Here is an 18,401-nt window from a genome sequence, read left to right as displayed (position 1 = left end):
TTTTATTTCCTTCTTTCTGCCTACCTACTTTGGTTTCACTCTGCTAAAGGTTGAACCTTGGGTCATTGATATTCATTCCTTCTTTTCCATATAAACATTAAAAGCTATAAATGTCCCCTAAATCAATATTTTAGCTGCATCTCACAGGTTTGGATACATTGTCTTTTCAGTACAATTTGGTTCAAAATATTTTTAAATATCTCTTGTGATTTCATCTTTAAGCCCTGGGTGAATTAACTTCCAAATATTTGAGTTTTCGGTGGGTTTTTGTTGGTGCTGTTGTTGTTTAAGGTAACTGTGTAATTGATTTCTAATGTAATTTAATGTAATGTAGTCAGAAAGCAGACACTGAATGATTTCAAAATTTTAAATTTGGTGAGATGAGCTTCATGGCCCACCTTACGGTCTGTCTTCATGAATGTGTAATTTGTCTTTGAAAAGAATGTGACTGATAGTGCTGTTTTGGTCTTCTGTGCATTATAACTTCAGAACTTCAGCCTCTGTCTCAATCACAGGGCGTTCGGTTTGTCCCTTCTAGCCCCAAAGTAGAGAGTGCAAAGCTGGATTGGTCTTTTTCACCCATTTTGGCAATCGCTGCTTTTCAAATGGAGTGTCTTTTGATAGTCAATGTAATTAATGATATGGACAGATTTACATAGATCACTTTAATATTATTTGCTTTGTCCCCTTGACTGTTGACTCTTTGGTTCCTCATTTCCTGACTACTTTTGAGTTAACTGGATATGCTAAAGAATTCCATTTTAATGTAATCATTAGCTATTTAGCTATACCTCTTTGAGTTAAGTTGTAATGATGCTTCTAGAAATTAAAATACCTTAATTTTTTTACAGACCACTTAGAGTTAACATGTGACACAAGAAATTTGCAACCGTTTAGACCTATTTATTCTCCCCATCCCTTGCTTTCTTCTATAGCTCTTTTTTTTTTCTATAGCTCTTTTAAAGATGGTTCTGCCAGCACTCCGAATTCAAATATGTAGCCTTCAAAACTATAAAAGAAAATATATTTTGTGTTTCAAGCCACCCACTTTGTAGTAATTTATTGCAGCAGCTCAAGGAAACTATTTAGATGCAAACGATCTTCAAAAGGTTTACGGGAAAATGGAATTCAAAGATAATGGATTCCTTCCATGAATTTTAGGAAGCCCCCTGAACATAACATCTACAATATAAGCAGCCACAAAACTATGCTATGATTTTTTGTTTCAAACATTACCTTAATATATACTAAGGTACGTTAAAAGGAAAAATAGTCATATATTTACCCATACACAAGTATTTCCCACTTCTAGTGCTCTTTTGACCTTCTTCTTTTTTTAAAGATCATTTTATTGGAGGCTCTTACAACTCTTTAACAATCCATATACATCAATTGTATCAAGCATATTTGTTCATATGTTGGCATCATCATTTTCTGAACATTTTCTTAGTATTTGAGCCCTTGGTGTCAGCTCTTCTTTTTTCCCTCCTTCCCCCACCCTCGTGAACCCTTGATATATTACAAATTATTATTATTTTCATATCTTACTCCAACCGCTCTCCCTTCACCCATGTTTCTGTTGTTCCTCCCCCTTGGGGAGGGGGGGTGTCTTTGACCTTCTTGAAGAACTGAGTTCTCATCTAGTATCATTTCCCTTGAGCTTGGTGAACTTCCTCAACATTTCTTACAGTATATGCAGCTGGCAATGATTCTCATAGTTTTTGTCTAACCAAAAATATCTATGCTTCTTCTTCAGTTTTGAAAGATGTTTTTACTGAATATAGAAATCAAGCTTGGGCCCCCGTCACTGAGCCGCGGTGGACGCTTCTGCATCCTCCTCCTTGAGCCTCCTTGAACCCCCTTACTACCAGACGCTCAGCCCTCTGCGCCCGCCTTCTCCTTCAGGCCGTGTCCCCGAGGATAAGGAATCGCATCGTATGCCCGCTATCCAGAACCTCCAGTCTTTCGACCCCTGTGCTGATGCCAGTAAGGGTCATGACCTGCTTCCAGCAGGGACCGAGGATTAGATCCATATAAGAATTCAACAGCGCAGCAGCAGGAAGACCCTTATCTCTGTCCAAGGGATCGCCGATGACTACGACAAAAAGAAATTAATGAAGGCCTTTCCGAAGAAATGTGCCTGCAATGGAACTGTGCTCAAGCATTCAGCTCCAGGGTGACCAGCGCAGAAACATATGCCCGTTCCCTGTAGAGATCGGACTGGCTAAGGACGACCAGCTGAAGGTTCATGGGTTTTAAGTGCTTGTGCCTCACTGACGCCTATGTGAGGCTTTCCTCGCAATGAGTAGAAAATTCCCCTTTTGTCTCTTGTCTCAAGTGTAAAACCTCAGAGCTTGTACCTCAGAGGGTGAGTGAAGAAGTATTACTCCTTGAGTTCCAGTTCCATCATACGGACGTGTTTAAACTTGTCCGCACAATCAGTGGGTGACGGCAGACAGGTCCTCTCACTAATACCCTTAGTCTCTTTAGGGTAGCCTCCAAAAACAAAAAAGTATACTGGTTGTACAATGGAAAAAAGCAATCTTGAGATTAGGGCTAACATCCAATTTTTAGCAAAACTCAAATGGTCATCTTCTCAAATCATTGAAGCTTTACATCAAGTGTACGGGAATGCCACTCCACATAAAACAACAATTTTTAGATGGATCAAGCATTTCAAAGAAGGCCGGGAAGACCTCAAAGATGAGCTAAGAGAAGGAAGACCGTTAACCTCGACCAATGAAGAGACCGTGGCTGAAGTCCAAAAGCTGCTGGAGGAGGATCACAGAATCACCATTGATGCCATCGCTACCGAGGTCGGGATCTTGGCCTTTTCCATTTTAAACGTCCATGTGGGCCGCAAGCTGTAGGCTGGATGGGTGCCAAAAACATTCCACGAGGAGCAGCTAGGTCAAAGGGCTGATCTTGCCCTCAGACTTTCAAACAAGATGGAAGCAATGAAGACAAGTTCATGGAACAAATCGTAACCGGGACGATGCTTGGATTTACCAAATTGATCCTGAGAGCAAAGTCACAACAAAATAGTGGCTTCTGAAGGAATCCACTGGGCCAGTTAAATTGAAGACAGGTTGGCTCAGAAGGTAAAAGTGACTGTTTTTTGGGATTCCACAGAGTAGCCTTAATAGTTTTCTTGACACAAAGTGACCGTGGGGAGCTTGTAAGGAAGATCTGATAGAATAATGAACACTGCATCGAAGGGATCAAGTATAAGGCATCATCAGAACAAAAAATCTTACCATAGTGAATGATGGGGGAAGTGCGCAAAGCCCATTAGTAGGCCCTGGAGATCCCCTTGCAGAGGGGTCTCGAGGAGGAGATAAGCCAGTCAGGGGGCAATGTAGCAATGATGAAAAATACAACTTTCCTCTAGTTCCTAAATGTTTCTTCCCCGCTCCCACTATCATGACACGAATTCTACCTTGCAAGTCTGGCTAGACCAGAGGATGTACACTGGTACAGATAGGAACTGGAAACACAGGGAATCCAGGGCAGATGATCCCTTCAGGACCAGTGGTGTGAGTGGCGATACTGGGAGGGTGGAGGGAGGGTGGGATGGAAAGAGGGAACCGATTACAAGGAACTATATGTGACCTCCTCCCTGGAGGACGGACAACCGAAAAGTGGGTGAAGGGAGACGTCGGACAGGGCAAGATATGACAAAATAATGATTTATAAATTATCAAGGGCTCATGAGGGAGGGGGGAGTAGGGAGGGAGGGGGAAAATGAGGACCTAATGACGGGGGCTTAAGTGGAGAGGAAATGTTTTGAGAATGATGAGGGCAATGAATGTACAAATGTGCTTTACACAATTGATGTATGGATGGATGTGATAAGAGTTGTATGAGCCCCTAATAAAATGATTTTTAAAAAAAAAAGAAGAATGAACACTGCATTGGTGAAGAAAGGGCCAGGGAAGTTGTGCCAAGGAGTGTTTTGCATCATCAGCGCACCTGCTCGTTTTTTGAGGGTAGCAGGGTCTGTCCTATTAGAAGTGTGTTCCTTGCCCATCTACCCTACAGCCCTGTTCTTCCGCGGATTTCCTTCTGCTTGTTTCCCATCTGAAAGAACATTGAAACAACCCAATTTTAGTCCCATGATGTCAAAACTGCTTTGGTGTGGTATAAATCAAAAAGGGCGGAAGTCTTGGGGGAAGGGTTGGAAAGATGGAAACTGCAAATGTGTGTAAGCCTGGATGTAGATGGTTAAAAAAAATAGAGCTTCCCGTTTTGATATTTTTGTTTATTAATAAAGGGATCCTGATTTTTCAGCAGTAAAAAAAAAAAATCAAGCTTGACAGTTGTTTTCTTTCTTTCAGACCACAAAAGTTACCATTCCGCTTAGCCTCCATTGCCTTTAATGGCCAGCGGACATTCCAAATGTTGTTTCCTTACCTGTAAACATGCTACTTTTCACTGACCGCTGCCAATAGTTTCTCTTTATCCTCAGCTTTTCGGATGTTTGACTATAATGAGCCCAGGTGTGGTTTCCTTTATATTTACCGAGTTGGGATGAACTGACCTTCTTGAATCTATAATTTCATGTTCTTCATCCAATTTGTCAAATTTTCACTCATAATTCCTTTTTCTGCCCCTTTCTCTCCCCTCTTCAGGAGTTCCATGTCCATGAGGCAAAAAGTATGCTACAAAATTATAGAGACCTTTGTTAAACTAACACATCAAAATGTGAAGCTAATGCTTCTCCACATATCCCTCATCTAGGTCTATATACTTCTGCATGAACAGCTTTATTAATTAAGTGCTAATGAAATTAAGAACTTTTGGGGGATCTTCCGGCAAAATGTTCATTTTCATCTGAAAATGCTTTGTCTCTTCAGTGAAGCCATCATTGGAGTTAGTCATTGATCATTGTTTGTCACCATGACTCCAACCAGATAGTCCCCTTCTTTTGGCCCTGATTCTCAGGTTTTTCAAATAGCTTCAGGTTATGGAAGGGTCATGTTTCCAAAGTTCAGTTCTCTGAAACACTTCCCTCTCCCACTGAAAGTCATAGTGCAGGAATGAAGAGATAACGCGCTAGAACCTCAGGGCCAATTGGAACGCTCTTGTGAACACTTCCAGTGGTCTGTCTCCCCTGTCTCACAAGCCTCAAAATGACAGTGCTGGACAAGGAGGCCTCTCTGTGCTCTCTTGTAATTTAAAAAAAAATCATTTCATTGGGGGCTCTTATAAAAATCCACACATTATTTGTATCAAGCACATGTGTACATATGTTGCCATCATCATAACCAAAACATTTTCTTTCCAATGGAGCCCTTGGTATCAGCTCCTCTTTTTCCCATCCTTATCCGACCCTCTCACCCTTGATAATTTATAAATTACTTTTATTTTCATATTTTACACCATCTGCTATCTCCCTTCACCCATATTTCTGTTGTTTGTTCGCTAGGGGAGGGGGTTGTACATTGATATTGCAATCAGCCCCCCTTGCTCCCCCTTCTCCCAACATCTTCCCCCTACCAGCATGGTATTGCTACTCTCAATATTAGTCCTGAGGGGGTTATCTGTCCTGGATTCCCTGTGTTTCCAGCTCTTATCTGTACCCATGTACATGCTCTGATCTAGCCAGATTTGTAAGATAGAACTGGGGTCATGAAAGTGGCAGGGGGGAGGAAGCATTAAAGAACTAGAGGAACGTTATATGTTTCATCAGTGCTATACTGCACCCTAGCTGGCTCATCCCTTCCTTGTGACTCTTCTGTGAGGGGATGTTCAATTGTCTACAGATGGGCTTTGGGTCTCCATTCTGAGCCCCCTAGTTCTCATCAAAATAGTTGTTTGTTTGGGGTCTTCTGATGCCTGATACCTGATCCCATTAACACCTCGTGATGACTCGGGTTGGTGTGTTTCTCCCATGTGGGCTTTGTTGCTTCTCTGCTAGATGGCTGCTTGTTTAACTTTAAGCCTTTAAGACCCCAGATGCTATAGCTTATAACAGCAAGGCACCATCAGCTTTCTTCATCACATTTACTTTTATGCCCCCATTTTGTCTTCAACAATTGTGTCGGGAAGATGAGCATCACAAAATGCCAGGTTATTACAACAAAGTGTTCTTGCATTGAGAGAGGACTTGAATAGAGGCCCAATGTCTGTGTGCTACCTTAATACTAAACCTATAAATATATGCTCATAGATCCACTTCCCCTTCATCATATATAAATACATTTACATATGTACATGCCTGTATTTAGACCTCTATAAATGCCCTTTGCCTCCTAGTTCTTTCCTCTGTTTCCTTTGACTTTTCTCCTGTCCCATTATCATGTTCAGCCTTCATTTGGCTCTCTGTACTTCCTCTCGGCTACATTGCCCTTGACTGTAGTCCACCAGGCATTCTCTGCCCTCCTCACCATCAATTTTAGATCTCTTGTTGTTCCCCTGTCCCTGGGCTTGTTGGCTCTTCCCACCCCCTTTCCCCCACCTCCTCTCCCCTGTCCCCCTGGAATTATCAGTCCCACTGCTTTCTCCTCAGGATTGTTTATCCTGCCTATCTTATATAGACAGACATGGGGGGGAAATTACCCTATAAAGAGTTCCAGGTCTGTTTGCTGACCCATATGAATGTTTTCGGATTGGGTCTAATGCAGTGCCAAGCCCTGCCCCCTGAGTCCAAAGTCTATTTTCAGAATTCCTTGGGGACTCAGGAGGACATCAGAGAGGGGGATGTGGGGGTAAAGAAGTGGGTGTTAACAAACTCAGGGACAAGGGAACAATAAGTGATCCAAAATCGATGGCAAGGAGGGTGTAGGAGGCCTGCTAGGACTTAATCAAGGGCAATGTAACCGAGAGGAATTATTGAAACCCAAATGAAGGTCCAACATGATAGTGGGACAGGATGAAAGTAAAAGGAAATAGAGGAAAGAACTAGGAGGCAAAGGGCATTTATAGAAGTCCAACTACAGGCATGAACATATGTAAATATGCTTACATATGATGATGGGGAAATATATCTATGTACATATATTTATAAGTTTAGTACTAAGGTAGAAGATGGACATTGGGCCTCTACTCAAGTACTTCCTCAATGTGAAGAACACTGTTCTATTAAATTGGCAGTCCATGATGCTCACCTTCCCGACATGAGCACTGAGGACAAAACAGGTGCATAAGCAAATGTAGTGAAGAAAGCTGATTGTGCCTGGCTATCAAAAGGTATAGTGTCTAGGGTCTTAAGGCTTGAAGATAAACAAGCGACCATCTGACTGAGAAGCAACAAAGTCCACATGCAAGAAGCACACCAGCCTGTGTGATCATGAGGTGTTGATAGGATCAGGTATCAGACATCAAAGAATAAAAAAATCATATCATTGTGAATAAGGGGGAGTGCAGAGTGGAGACCCAAAGCCCATCTGTAGGCAACTGGACATCCCCTTACAGAAGGGTCACAAGGAAGGGGTGAGCCAGCTAGGGTGCAGTATAGCACTGATGAAACATACAACATTCCTCTAGTTCTTTAATGCTGCCTCCTCACCCCACTATCATGACCCCAATTCTACCTTCCAAATCAGGCTAGACCAGAGCGTGTACACTGGTACAGATAAGAGCAGGAAACACAGGGAAGCCAGGACCAATATTGAGAGTAGCCATACCAGGAGAGGAAGGGGAAGGTGAGGGGAGAAAAGGGGAATCGATCACAATGATCTACATAGAACTCCCTCCCAGGGGGATGGACAACAGAATAGTAGGTGAAGGGAGACATCAGTCAGTGTAAGACATAAAAAAATAATAATTTATACATTATCAAAGGTTCATGAGGAGGGAGGGTGGGGGCAGGACGGGAAAAAATGAGAAGTTGATACCAAGGGCTCAAGTAGAAAGAAAATGTTTTGAGAACAATGATGGCAACAAGTGTACAAACCTGCTTGACATCATAGATGTATGTGTGGATTGTCATAAGAGTTGTATGAGACCCCAATAAAATGATTTTTTTTAAATAAAAGAATCCCTGGGGCACTATGTTGCTTTGCTCCCCTTGCTGCTGTGTTGTGCCCCCTTTGTAATATACCTTGGTGGTGGGTGGTAGGTGAATGGGGGTCAGTGAGTAGGCACAATTCCCTAACAGGGTCTCCAGTGACGTCATGTCTCCTCGTGAGGTCAACCCTATGGTCCTCTCTGTGATTGGCTGCTCTGAGTTGGAATGTCGTCCTCAAAGCTTGGTGGGCCAGGATGCTGTTTCTTTCTCTCTCTCTCTCTCTCTCTCCTAGTTTACTCCCGTGTGGTCTGGGCAGACCTGCTGCACTACCTGAGCTGTATCTTCAGTGCTGTCCTCTGTAGTGCATTCTTCTGGAAAGGGACCCACCCTGCAGACTCTGGGAGTTCACTGCTTCATGCCTCTGTTGCCCTCAAGGCTTGGCGCTCCAGGTTGAGGTCTGGTCCCTCTCCTCTTTCCTGTGGAGACATAAACAGTGTCCTTCCCGTGCCTCCGTCTTTCCCTCCCTTTTTTTCTTACCTCTCCTGGCCCCCTCTTTCCCCCTCATTTATGTTGTTAAACTGTACTGCATTATTGGGCTTGGTCTGTTCCCTGTCTGTGTGCCTCTCCCTCAACCCATAAATTATGTATTAGTTTTTCTTCTGATCCCACTGTGTTGATTGGACCTACCTCAGTGGACTCATCTTGTACTTGTCCCTTTGTGCTTGGCTAACTTCACTTAGCATGATTTCCTCCAACTCTTCGTGTGAGATGATGTGCTTCATATGTTCATCACTGTAATTTAGGGATGCGTAGTACTCCATTGTGTGTATGTGCCAGAATTTTCGAATCCACTCATCTATTGATGGAAATTTAGGTTGTTTTCAAATCTTTGCGATTGTGAATTGTGCTGCAATAAACATTGGAGTGCAGATGGCTGGTCGTGGTCTATTTCTTACTTCTGGGTATATGCCCATTAGGGGGATTGCTGGGTCATAAGGTAGCTCAATTTCCATTAGCTTTAGATATTGTCAGATCACTTTCCACAGTGGCTGTATGTATCTACACGACCACCAACAGTGGATGAGAGTTCCTATCTCACCACATCCTCTCCAACATTTGTTGCTTTCTGATTTTTTGAACTGGGCTATCCTCAGGGGTGTTAGGTAGCATCTCATTTGCATTTCTCTGATGGCTAATGATCGTGAACATTTTCTCATATGTTTATTGGCCATTTGGGTTGTCTCCCTGGTGAAACTTCTGCTCAGGTCCTTTACCCACCTCCTCATAGGGCTCTCTGCTTTTTTTTTCTTGTTGCAGGACATTAGAGTATTGTATATTTTAGTAATAAGGCCTTTGTCTTATGTGTCATTGCTAAATATCTTCTCCAGTCTCTGGATTCTCTCATTACTCTCTTGGTGAAGTCTTTTGATGCACATAGGTGTTTTATCTTTAGTATATCCCATTTGTCAACTTCAGCTTCTTGTATGTGTGTGTCCTTCCTTATTTCAGTTAGCCTAAGTATTCCCTGTGCCAAGGTTCTCAGGTTTGTCCCTATTCCTTTGATGATGGCCCTGATAGTCTGGGGTTTTACTTCAAGGTCTGTGATCCTCCTTGAGTTTGTTCTTGTGCATGGGGTGAGATAAGGAGCTTGCTTCATTTTTCTTCAGGTAGATATCCATCTTTTCCAGTACCACTCATTGAAGAGGGTGTCTGCTTCCCATTTGATGTTTATTGCGCCCTTAACAAAGATCAGTTGTCTATATACTGCTGATTTTATTTCTGGGTTTTCTGTTCTTTCCATCATTATACCAGTACCACACTGTTTTGACCACTGTGACTGTTTTAAAGTCAGGTAAAGCAAGCCCTCCCACTTTGTCTTCCTTCTTGAGGAGTTCTCTGCTAATTCTAGGCTTCTTCCCTCTCCATATGTAGTTGGTAGTCAATTTTTCCTTTTCTTTGAAGAAGGTTGTTGGTATTTGTATTGGTATAGAGTTAAATTTATATAGTGCCTTGGGTAGGATTGACATCTTTACTATATTAAGTCTTCCAATCCAGGAACATGGGATATTCTTTCATTTATGGACATCACTTTTGGTTTCTTGTAGTAGGGTTCTGTAGTTTTCCTCATACAAATCATTGTGATTCTTGTTCAGGTGTATCCCTAGATATTTCAATTTCTGCTTGGCTATTGTGAAGGGCACTGCCTCCTTGATCTCCTCTTCCATGATCTTGTCCCATGTATGTAGCAATCCAATAGACTTCACTCTTGTAATTTTGAAGATGAGGAGGGCATTTTGAAAGGGGCTGTGCCTAGATCACCAAAAGTCGGCACGATGAGAACAAATACTAATGAACATTGAGCAGTAGGGCTCAAAGTGCCAGATGTTTGAAGAGAGGCCCTGGTTTTCCATCCCCTTTTGAATACACATTACAAAGAACCATTTTTTTTTTAAAAGGGGGAGATTAAGGTAAAATAAAAATAATTAAAAGAATATCTAAATTGTGTGGTCCTGATATATTTTCATCACACCTTCTCCATTTCCAGTTCTTTTTTTTTTCTCATTGTTTTATTAGGGGCTCATACAACTCTTATCACAATCCATACATACATCAATTGTGTAAAGCACATTTGTACATTCATTGCCCTCATCATTCTCAAAACATTTTCTCTCCACTTAAGCCCCTGGCATCAGGTCCTCATTTTCCCCCTCCCTCCCCGCTCTCCCCTCCCTCATGAGCCCTTGATAGTTTATAAATTATTATTTTGTCATATCTTGCCCTCCGACGTCTCCCTTCACCCACTTTTCGGCTGTCCGTCCCCCGGGGAGGAGGTCACATGTAGATCCTTGTAATTGGTTCCATTTCCAGTTCTTATGGATTGTGATTACCAGAAGTTCTCTGACCTTCAAAGGGAAACCAAGTGAACTCACTGGAGCTCCTGTCTTTGACAGTATGAGTCTTTGAGTTTCTTGAGATGTGTTGTCATTTTTACCTTGAAGTGGATCCAATCACTGCTACTCTGTCCAAAGACTTTGAGTTTAAGGTATTCTCCTTTCTTCTTCTCCACACCTTTAGTTGAAGATTTTGCCTCCTGGTCAGACAGAGTGATGGTGGCTTTGCCCTGGGGGGGGGGGGGTCTCTGCATTACAGAGACCTTACCCAGGCAGAATCTCTGTGTTTTCATCTCTCTAACCTTCCCCCCAAAAATTTGTGCTGTTGGTTTACATCATGTCAAAACAATGTTTTTGGTATCCTCAGGAGACTCAGCTTACATCCCTTTGAAATGTTTTCTGAGTTTTAGAAACAAAAAGAAGTTTGAAGGGGCAAGATTTGGGCTGTAGAGTGGATAGGCTAAGATTTCTCAACGAAATGCTCCTAGGATAGCCCTAAGTACCTCCAAAAATGAACGCGTACACTCGTCATGCAAAACAAATTCTGTAACCCAACCTTCCTGGCCTTTTCCTCAGTTTTCAACATTCTTAAAACATTTTCATGATAAGCCCTTCAAAAAAACCTATCGAGATCATTAAAAAAAAAAAAAAGTCCCCATAACCGTACGAGTTGACCTCTCTACCTTGAATTTAATCGGCTTACCAGATCCCCTCAGAAGCCATTGTTTTGATTGGGCTTTATTTGCAGGCACCCTAATAAAACTACAAGTGTATTACTGAGAGAATTGGTCTACGGCCATGCATTAAATACAGAGAGATGTTTAAATATGTTTGGGGGGAAATAAACCCACACATCTGTGAACTGGAATCCCAGTAACATTTTTTACTTACCTTCAGGTTTTTCAGCTCACTGTGAGTATATTTTCCTTTACATCCTTGAGTGTAGTTATACTAGATGCTCGAAAATGCTTGTCTGCTAATCCCTACATGTAGTTCCTCTTAGAGTCACTCTCCACAACAGCTTTTCCTTTCCCTATGGGCCCAATTTTCTATGTCTTCAGAGGTCGAGTAACATTAGATTGTACCCTGGGTCTTGTAAACAATACTTACAGAGACTCAGAATTCCGGTATGTTCTTTTGAAGAGGCCGTTGTTGTTCTTGCTGTTAAGTGGTTATCTTGTCTGGACTAAGCCTGCAAACTCAGTCTTCTTCACCGGCTGAGACAGCAGCAGGAATCTCTGTCACCTCGTTCCGCCTCAACTGTGTATTGTTCCCACTCTGCTCTCCACAGAAACAGGTTAGAACTCAGTCAGAGGTATAGGCAGAGTTTTTATACACAGACTTTGGAGTTCCCTTCACCATCTCTGCTTTCTGAGAGAACCCCCTCTTACTTTCTGGCTACTGAATCCTTTTGGTTAAGGTAGTTAAGCTGTATATCATCTACCGTGTTTCCCCGAAAGTAAGACATTCCCCGAAAATAAGACCTACTTACAGTTTTGCCTCTCGCTGAAATATAAGGCATCCCCCCAAAAATAAGACCTCCCGATAATAGGGCCCCCCGAAGCTACCGTAACTTTGGACTCTGGACCATAGCGGCAGGTGCTGCTGCACAGCTCACAGCTGGAGCAGACAGGAAGCGTGAGGTCTCTTAATCAGAGAGCCCACGCTGCCGCCAGGACAAGCTGTCACCTGCTGCTCGCTCTGCCCTGACAGAGTCCGGCTGACTCACAATTAGACAGTGAGTTGCCCGGGGCAGGAGTCGGGCACATTGTGTGGACACACAGGGGTGACTGAGGTAGGGGGGGAAATGTCTGATAAAGGGGTGGGGGGATGTCTGGTGAAGGTGTCCACTGGCACAGGGGTGGGGGAGGGGGGTCACTTAAAATGGCACTGGGGTATCGCTTAAAATGACACAGGAGGATCAGAAGGGGTTACAAAATGGTAATCCACCCCTCTAATTCTCCTGCGTCATTTTGATTCCCCCTTCGGATCCTCCTGTGTCATTTTAAGTGATCCCCCTCCCACCACCCTGATAACCCAGTGCCATTTTTTTTAAACCCCTAGACATGAGCGCAAAAAGAAAAAGCTACTCCATGGAGTACAAGAAAGGAATCGTGGAAGACTCTTGGGGCCAAACTCTTACTGCTTTCTGCAAAGAGAAGATGTTGAGTATCCGATTGGTCCGAAAATGGTGAGCAGAGTATGGTAACCTCATTGAACAAGTGGACAAGGGAATGCTAAAAAGCACAAGTGTGGATCAGGTTGGCAACCATTATTTTCTGAGCCGGAAGACCTGATCTGCGAATGGGTTGTTGACAGGAGAGCAAAGGCTTTGGCTGTGAATAGGGCTCAGATTCAAGAAGTTGCCCTTGCAATGGCTCCACAGTTTGACATAGCCCCCGAAGACTTCAAAGCATCACCGGCTGGATAATTTCCTTCAGTGAAGTGAACCGTCTTTAGGAAGATCCACAACATTGTTTAGGCTGGAAGATGCTCAAGCTATTAAGCGAGCACTTGCATTCAAGTCCTTTATTGATGATGCTGACTTCTCTAAATACAATCTTTCCAGCATGATTGCTATGGGTGAAACTGCAGTGTTTATGAACCAATCATCTCAAACAACAATTGAACAGTGGGGTGCCTTCTCAGTGTACATTCCCTCCACTGCTTATGAAAGTGCATGTGTTTCCTGTATTTTGGCAATTCGTCTGGATGGCACTAAAATTCCACCTTTAATCATTTCTAAGGACAAGAAGGAAAAGATTGAATGTGTTTTGGGAATTTTTATTCTTGAAACTGAAAAAGTCTGGGCCACACAAATAGTTATAAGGAAGTGGGTCGATTTAATGCTGCCGCTTGTTATGCGAGGGAGCCAAAGAAGTCTGCTAGTCTGGGATGCAGCCAGCATTCAGCCCGCTAAAGACATGAAGACATTTCTGCACAAAAGAAAAATAGATCAAATACAGGAATGACAGCCTATCTCCAAACTCTTGATATTGCAATAAACAAGCCATTCAAAGACAATTTGCGCATGTAAATTAATGACTACATTGAAAATAGAATGGAGAGAAATCAGCGTGGAAACTTTGTGAAACCTAAATTGCAAGAGGCTGTGACTTGGGTGAAGAATTCATGGGAGCAAATCATCGACAGTTGCATTGCAAATGCACTACGAGCAGGCTACCTTGACAAGAAGTACTCATTTAAGGACAGTGCTATTGATAAACATGAGATTTTTGGTCCACTGATTCTGAAAAAAATGGAGTCACAAGAAATTCACCAGGAAATTCAGGGTTTGGATTGTTATGATGATGTTACGGAAGATAATGACATGACTGTCATTGAATAAATGAGTAAATGTACCATAGATTGTAGTACATGGAAATAACGGTAGCAACAAGAAATTCTTGATACTGTAGGACTCAGTTTGTCTGGTTATGCTGGTTTGTGATGACAACTACTACCGTACCATATACAGGTAATACATTTCCTTTTTTTGTTGTTCAACAATAAATGTATACTGTATTCCTCTTAATGGAAAAATAAGACATCCCCTGAAAATTAGACCTAGCACATCTTTGGGAGCAAAAATTAATATGACATTGTCTTATTTTCAGGGAAACAGGGTATCTGAATTTTACCTCCCCACAGGGCATGGATGGAGTCTGCCCTTTGACAAAATGCTGTAAGGTTGGGAGACCAACCAGTGCTGGACCCTTTTTCTAAGTGCTTACCCCCTCCAGTTGTCATTAGCATCTCGTCAAGTAGGAAGTGGCCAGCTACACACTTACCTGAGATTCCGATCTATACGAAGTGCTAAAACGCCACAGGAAGGATTCAGATATCTGCTGCATTAGCACCATCTTCAAGTAAACATTTAAAAACAGAAATCCATTGACCCAGATCTGCCTTGAGGTTACTACATAGTTCTCATTCTTTTTAAAATCTGCATAATACTCCACAGTGTAGATGTACCATAATTTATCACCTCTCCTTGACTGATGGAATCCAGGCTAAATTCTTCATTGTCTTCAGATTAAGTTCATTTTTTTACCCCTGCAAACCTATGTGACTATAAATTTCCTTCAATGTATTTCATTATGTTGTAGTATTATTCTTTGCACAAGATCAATTACAAAACGTAATACTGCTGGATTCATGGGTGCGTGGTGTGCATTTTTAAGCAGATATTGTCATAATATTTTCCAGAAAGGATGTCACAATTCACATCCCACAGCCATATCAATCAATCAATCAATCGTTTTGCCAACCTAATGGATCAAAAATGCTACAGCCCTTCTTATGTTTATTTGTATTTCCACGAATATCAGAGAAGTTGAATTTCTTTTTACATCTTTGATAATTTGCTTCCCCTGCCCCAACCCACCACCCCAGGAAGGGCTTGTTGATATGCTTAGCTTTAGTATACCTGTTTGTAGGCACTAGTGTATAAAAACAACATTCACCCCTTAGTCATATATAGTCATTCTAACACTTTTCTTATGATTTTGATTTGGGTATATGTTGCCATAAAAAAAATTAAACACCCCCCCCCCACTATCATGATCTGAATTATACCTTTCAAATCTGGCTAGACCAGAGGGTGTGCACTGGTACAGATAGGAACTGGAAACACAGGGAATCCAGGGCAGATGATCCTTTCAGGACCAGTGGTGTGAGTGGCGATACTGGGAGGGTAGAGGGAGAGTGGGTTGGAAAGAGGGAACCGATTACAAGGACCTATATGTGACCTCCTCCATGGGGGACAGACAACAGAAAAGTGGGTGAAAGGAGATGTCAGACAGGGCAAGATATGACAAAATAATAATTTGTAAATTATCAAGGGTTCATGGGGGGCAGAGCGGGGAGGGAGGGGAAAGATGAGGACCTGATGCTGGGGGGCTTAAGTGAGAGCAAATGTTCTGAGAATGATGAGGGCAATGAATGTACAAATGTGCTTTACACAAGTGATGTACGTATGGATTGTGATAAGAGTTGTATGAGCCCCTAATAAAACGATTTTTAAAATATTTAAAAACACCAAACTCACTGCTATCAAGTCAATTCTGACTCATAGCAACCCTATAGGAATGTATGGTAGTTACATAATCTGGCGTCAATTTGAGGATTAAGAGTGAAGGGGTGGAGTCTAGCCTGTCAATCATTGTATAGCCAATGAGATCTCTGTATGGGCATGGCCTTCCCCCTGAGGATTCTGGAAATTCCTGTATTTCCTCCTTGGAGGCGGGAGACACTTTCTCTCTCTTGGCTCACTCCCTGAGAGATGCTCTACTACTGATAAGACACTGATAGATTGCCCCCCACCCTCCGGTGCCCTGGGAACTGTAGGTGCCATGTGGAGATCCCTGACATCGCTGAGATGGTTCCACTGCCACTGAATGCAAAGACCTTGCACCCACTGGCCTGTGATTGTCCTGCATTCAGCATCATTGCTTGTGTTTTGTGAGTCTGAAGAGGACTTTCTAGATTGGTATTGGACATGTGGGCTAATATCGGACTTACGGACTTGATCAGGACTGGGCTGGGATGTTTTCTCAATATTCAACTGCTCTTGCATATAAAGCTCTTTCCTATACATATGAGTGTGTCCAGGAATTTGTTTCTCTAGTCTACCCAGACTGACATAGACTGGGTCGAACTGCAGCTGTGGGTTTCTGAAACTGTAACTCTTTCCAGGACTAAAAAGCCCATATTTTTCCGGAGGAGTGGTTCATGGTTTTGAACTATGGACCTTGAGGTTAGCAGCCTAACTCATAACCACATACCCACTCACATGTCAATTTTTAAGAGATGATACACAACCGTCATTTTAAGGTGGTGACCGGTGGGGCTCTTGGACATTTTTGTTTCAGAAGATTTTTCCTACATTAAGATTTTATAAATAGCTCCTTAGATTTGCTTCTAATATTTAATTTTTTCACATTTAGATTTTTAATCCATCTGGAGTTTATTTTTGCATATGATGTGGAATAGAAGTGTAACTATGTTACCTTCCAGATGGAGACTCGGTTGGTTCTGCCAGCACCAATTATTAAGCATACCATCTTTCCCCCCTCTAAATCAAATGTCATCTTTATTTAAATTAAGCCCCATTTTAAATTACTCCTGAACTCTTTATCTGATCCTATTTGTGTGGCTTGTTTTGGTGTTCTATGTAATGGTTTAATTATAATACCAATTAGAGGTCCAACTAAAGCCTTGGAGTCAGTTCTGACCCACAGAGACCTTACAGGACAGAGTAGAACTGCTCCTGTGGGCTTCCAAGACTTTACATCTTGAAAGGAAAAGGCAGTCTCATCTTTCTCTTGCAGAGCCACTGGTAGGTTTGAACCATTGACTTTGTGGTTAGCAGCTCAAGCCATGGCCCACTACAGTCAGTTTTATTACCTTGTATAGAACAACTGTGTTTAGCCAAGAAGAGTGTATCTGCGAATAACAAAAGCTTTAACAAGCAGTAGGTTTCTTTCACGTAAAATAGGTCTGGTAGAGTACGTTCAAGGGCAGCACAACCACATCCATGTTCACTGGGATGCCGGGCTCGGATTCCTTCTCTCACTTGGCTCAGCAATTCTTAAGGAGCAGTTTTTCACTCTCAAGATCTCTCTGTACTCCAAAATAGCTGTAGGGGCACCAGCCAAAGAGCTCTTATTCCAGGCAGGAATCAAAAAGAAATGGAGAAAAAGCCCAAAGAACAAATACCAGCTGTCTAGCCTCCTTGTTAGGAATTTTTCTAGAAGGTCTACCTAATTGGTTTATTTATACCCCGATATGTAAGGGAAGCTGGGAAATGAAGTCTTTTAGCTGTGGGATATTGAGTTTCCAGTGAGCACCTATTTTGCCCCAGGTACATCTACATCTACATCAATGTTCTTTGTTGGTTAATTGATCATTCTCAGACACGTTAAAAAAAATAATGGACTTCATTGTTTAGCATGGCTTCAGATTTACAGAAAATATGAGCAGATAGTACAGAATTCCCTTACACACACAGAGGCGCGCGTGCAGCATTAGTATAGTACATTTGCTAGGATTAATGAACCAGCACATTTCTGTTAACTAAAGTTCATCCTTCACTGTTTATGGACTTTAACAGAAGCATGAAGTCATGTCTCCACCATGACCATATTATACAGCAGTTTTCACCCCTGGCAACCAATTTATCATGTTATCATTTCCAGAACGCCCTCTGGTTAGACTCGTGCCGACTGGCTTCTTTCACTTAGCAAATGTATTTCAGATTGCTCCGTGTCTTTTCATGACTCATTAGTACTTCTCTTTTCATCATTAAGTAATATTTTATTTATCCATTCACCTTGTCAGAAACATCTTGGTTGCTTCCACTTTTCAGCTATTTTGAATAGTCAAAATAAACAGTTTTTGGTGTGGTCCTGAGTTTGCAACCTAATTGGGTAAATGCCTAGGAGCATGGTTGCTGGGTTTTATGGTAAGATGACAGTTAGCCTTGTAAGGTTACCAAACTTTATAAAACATGTCCAAAGTTGCTCGAACATTTTGCAGTTTCACCAGAAGGGAATGAG

At 42.2% G+C, this 18,401-nt stretch overlaps 1 pseudogene; it reads left to right on the top strand.

The window, feature by feature from the left end:
* The first annotated feature begins 1,876 nt into the window (after positions 1-1,876).
* On the top strand, positions 1,877-2,259 carry LOC115869986 (annotated as a pseudogene).
* The last annotated feature ends 16,142 nt before the right edge of the window (positions 2,260-18,401 follow it).

Source organism: Echinops telfairi, unplaced genomic scaffold (genome assembly GCF_000313985.2).
Source record: "Echinops telfairi isolate 266 unplaced genomic scaffold, ASM31398v2 ScPeMD7_70;HRSCAF=299, whole genome shotgun sequence".
In the NCBI taxonomy this organism is placed as follows: domain Eukaryota; kingdom Metazoa; phylum Chordata; class Mammalia; order Afrosoricida; family Tenrecidae; genus Echinops; species Echinops telfairi.
The sequence above is the reverse complement of the archived record's forward strand: the minus strand, read 5'-3'. Positions and strand labels throughout refer to the sequence as shown.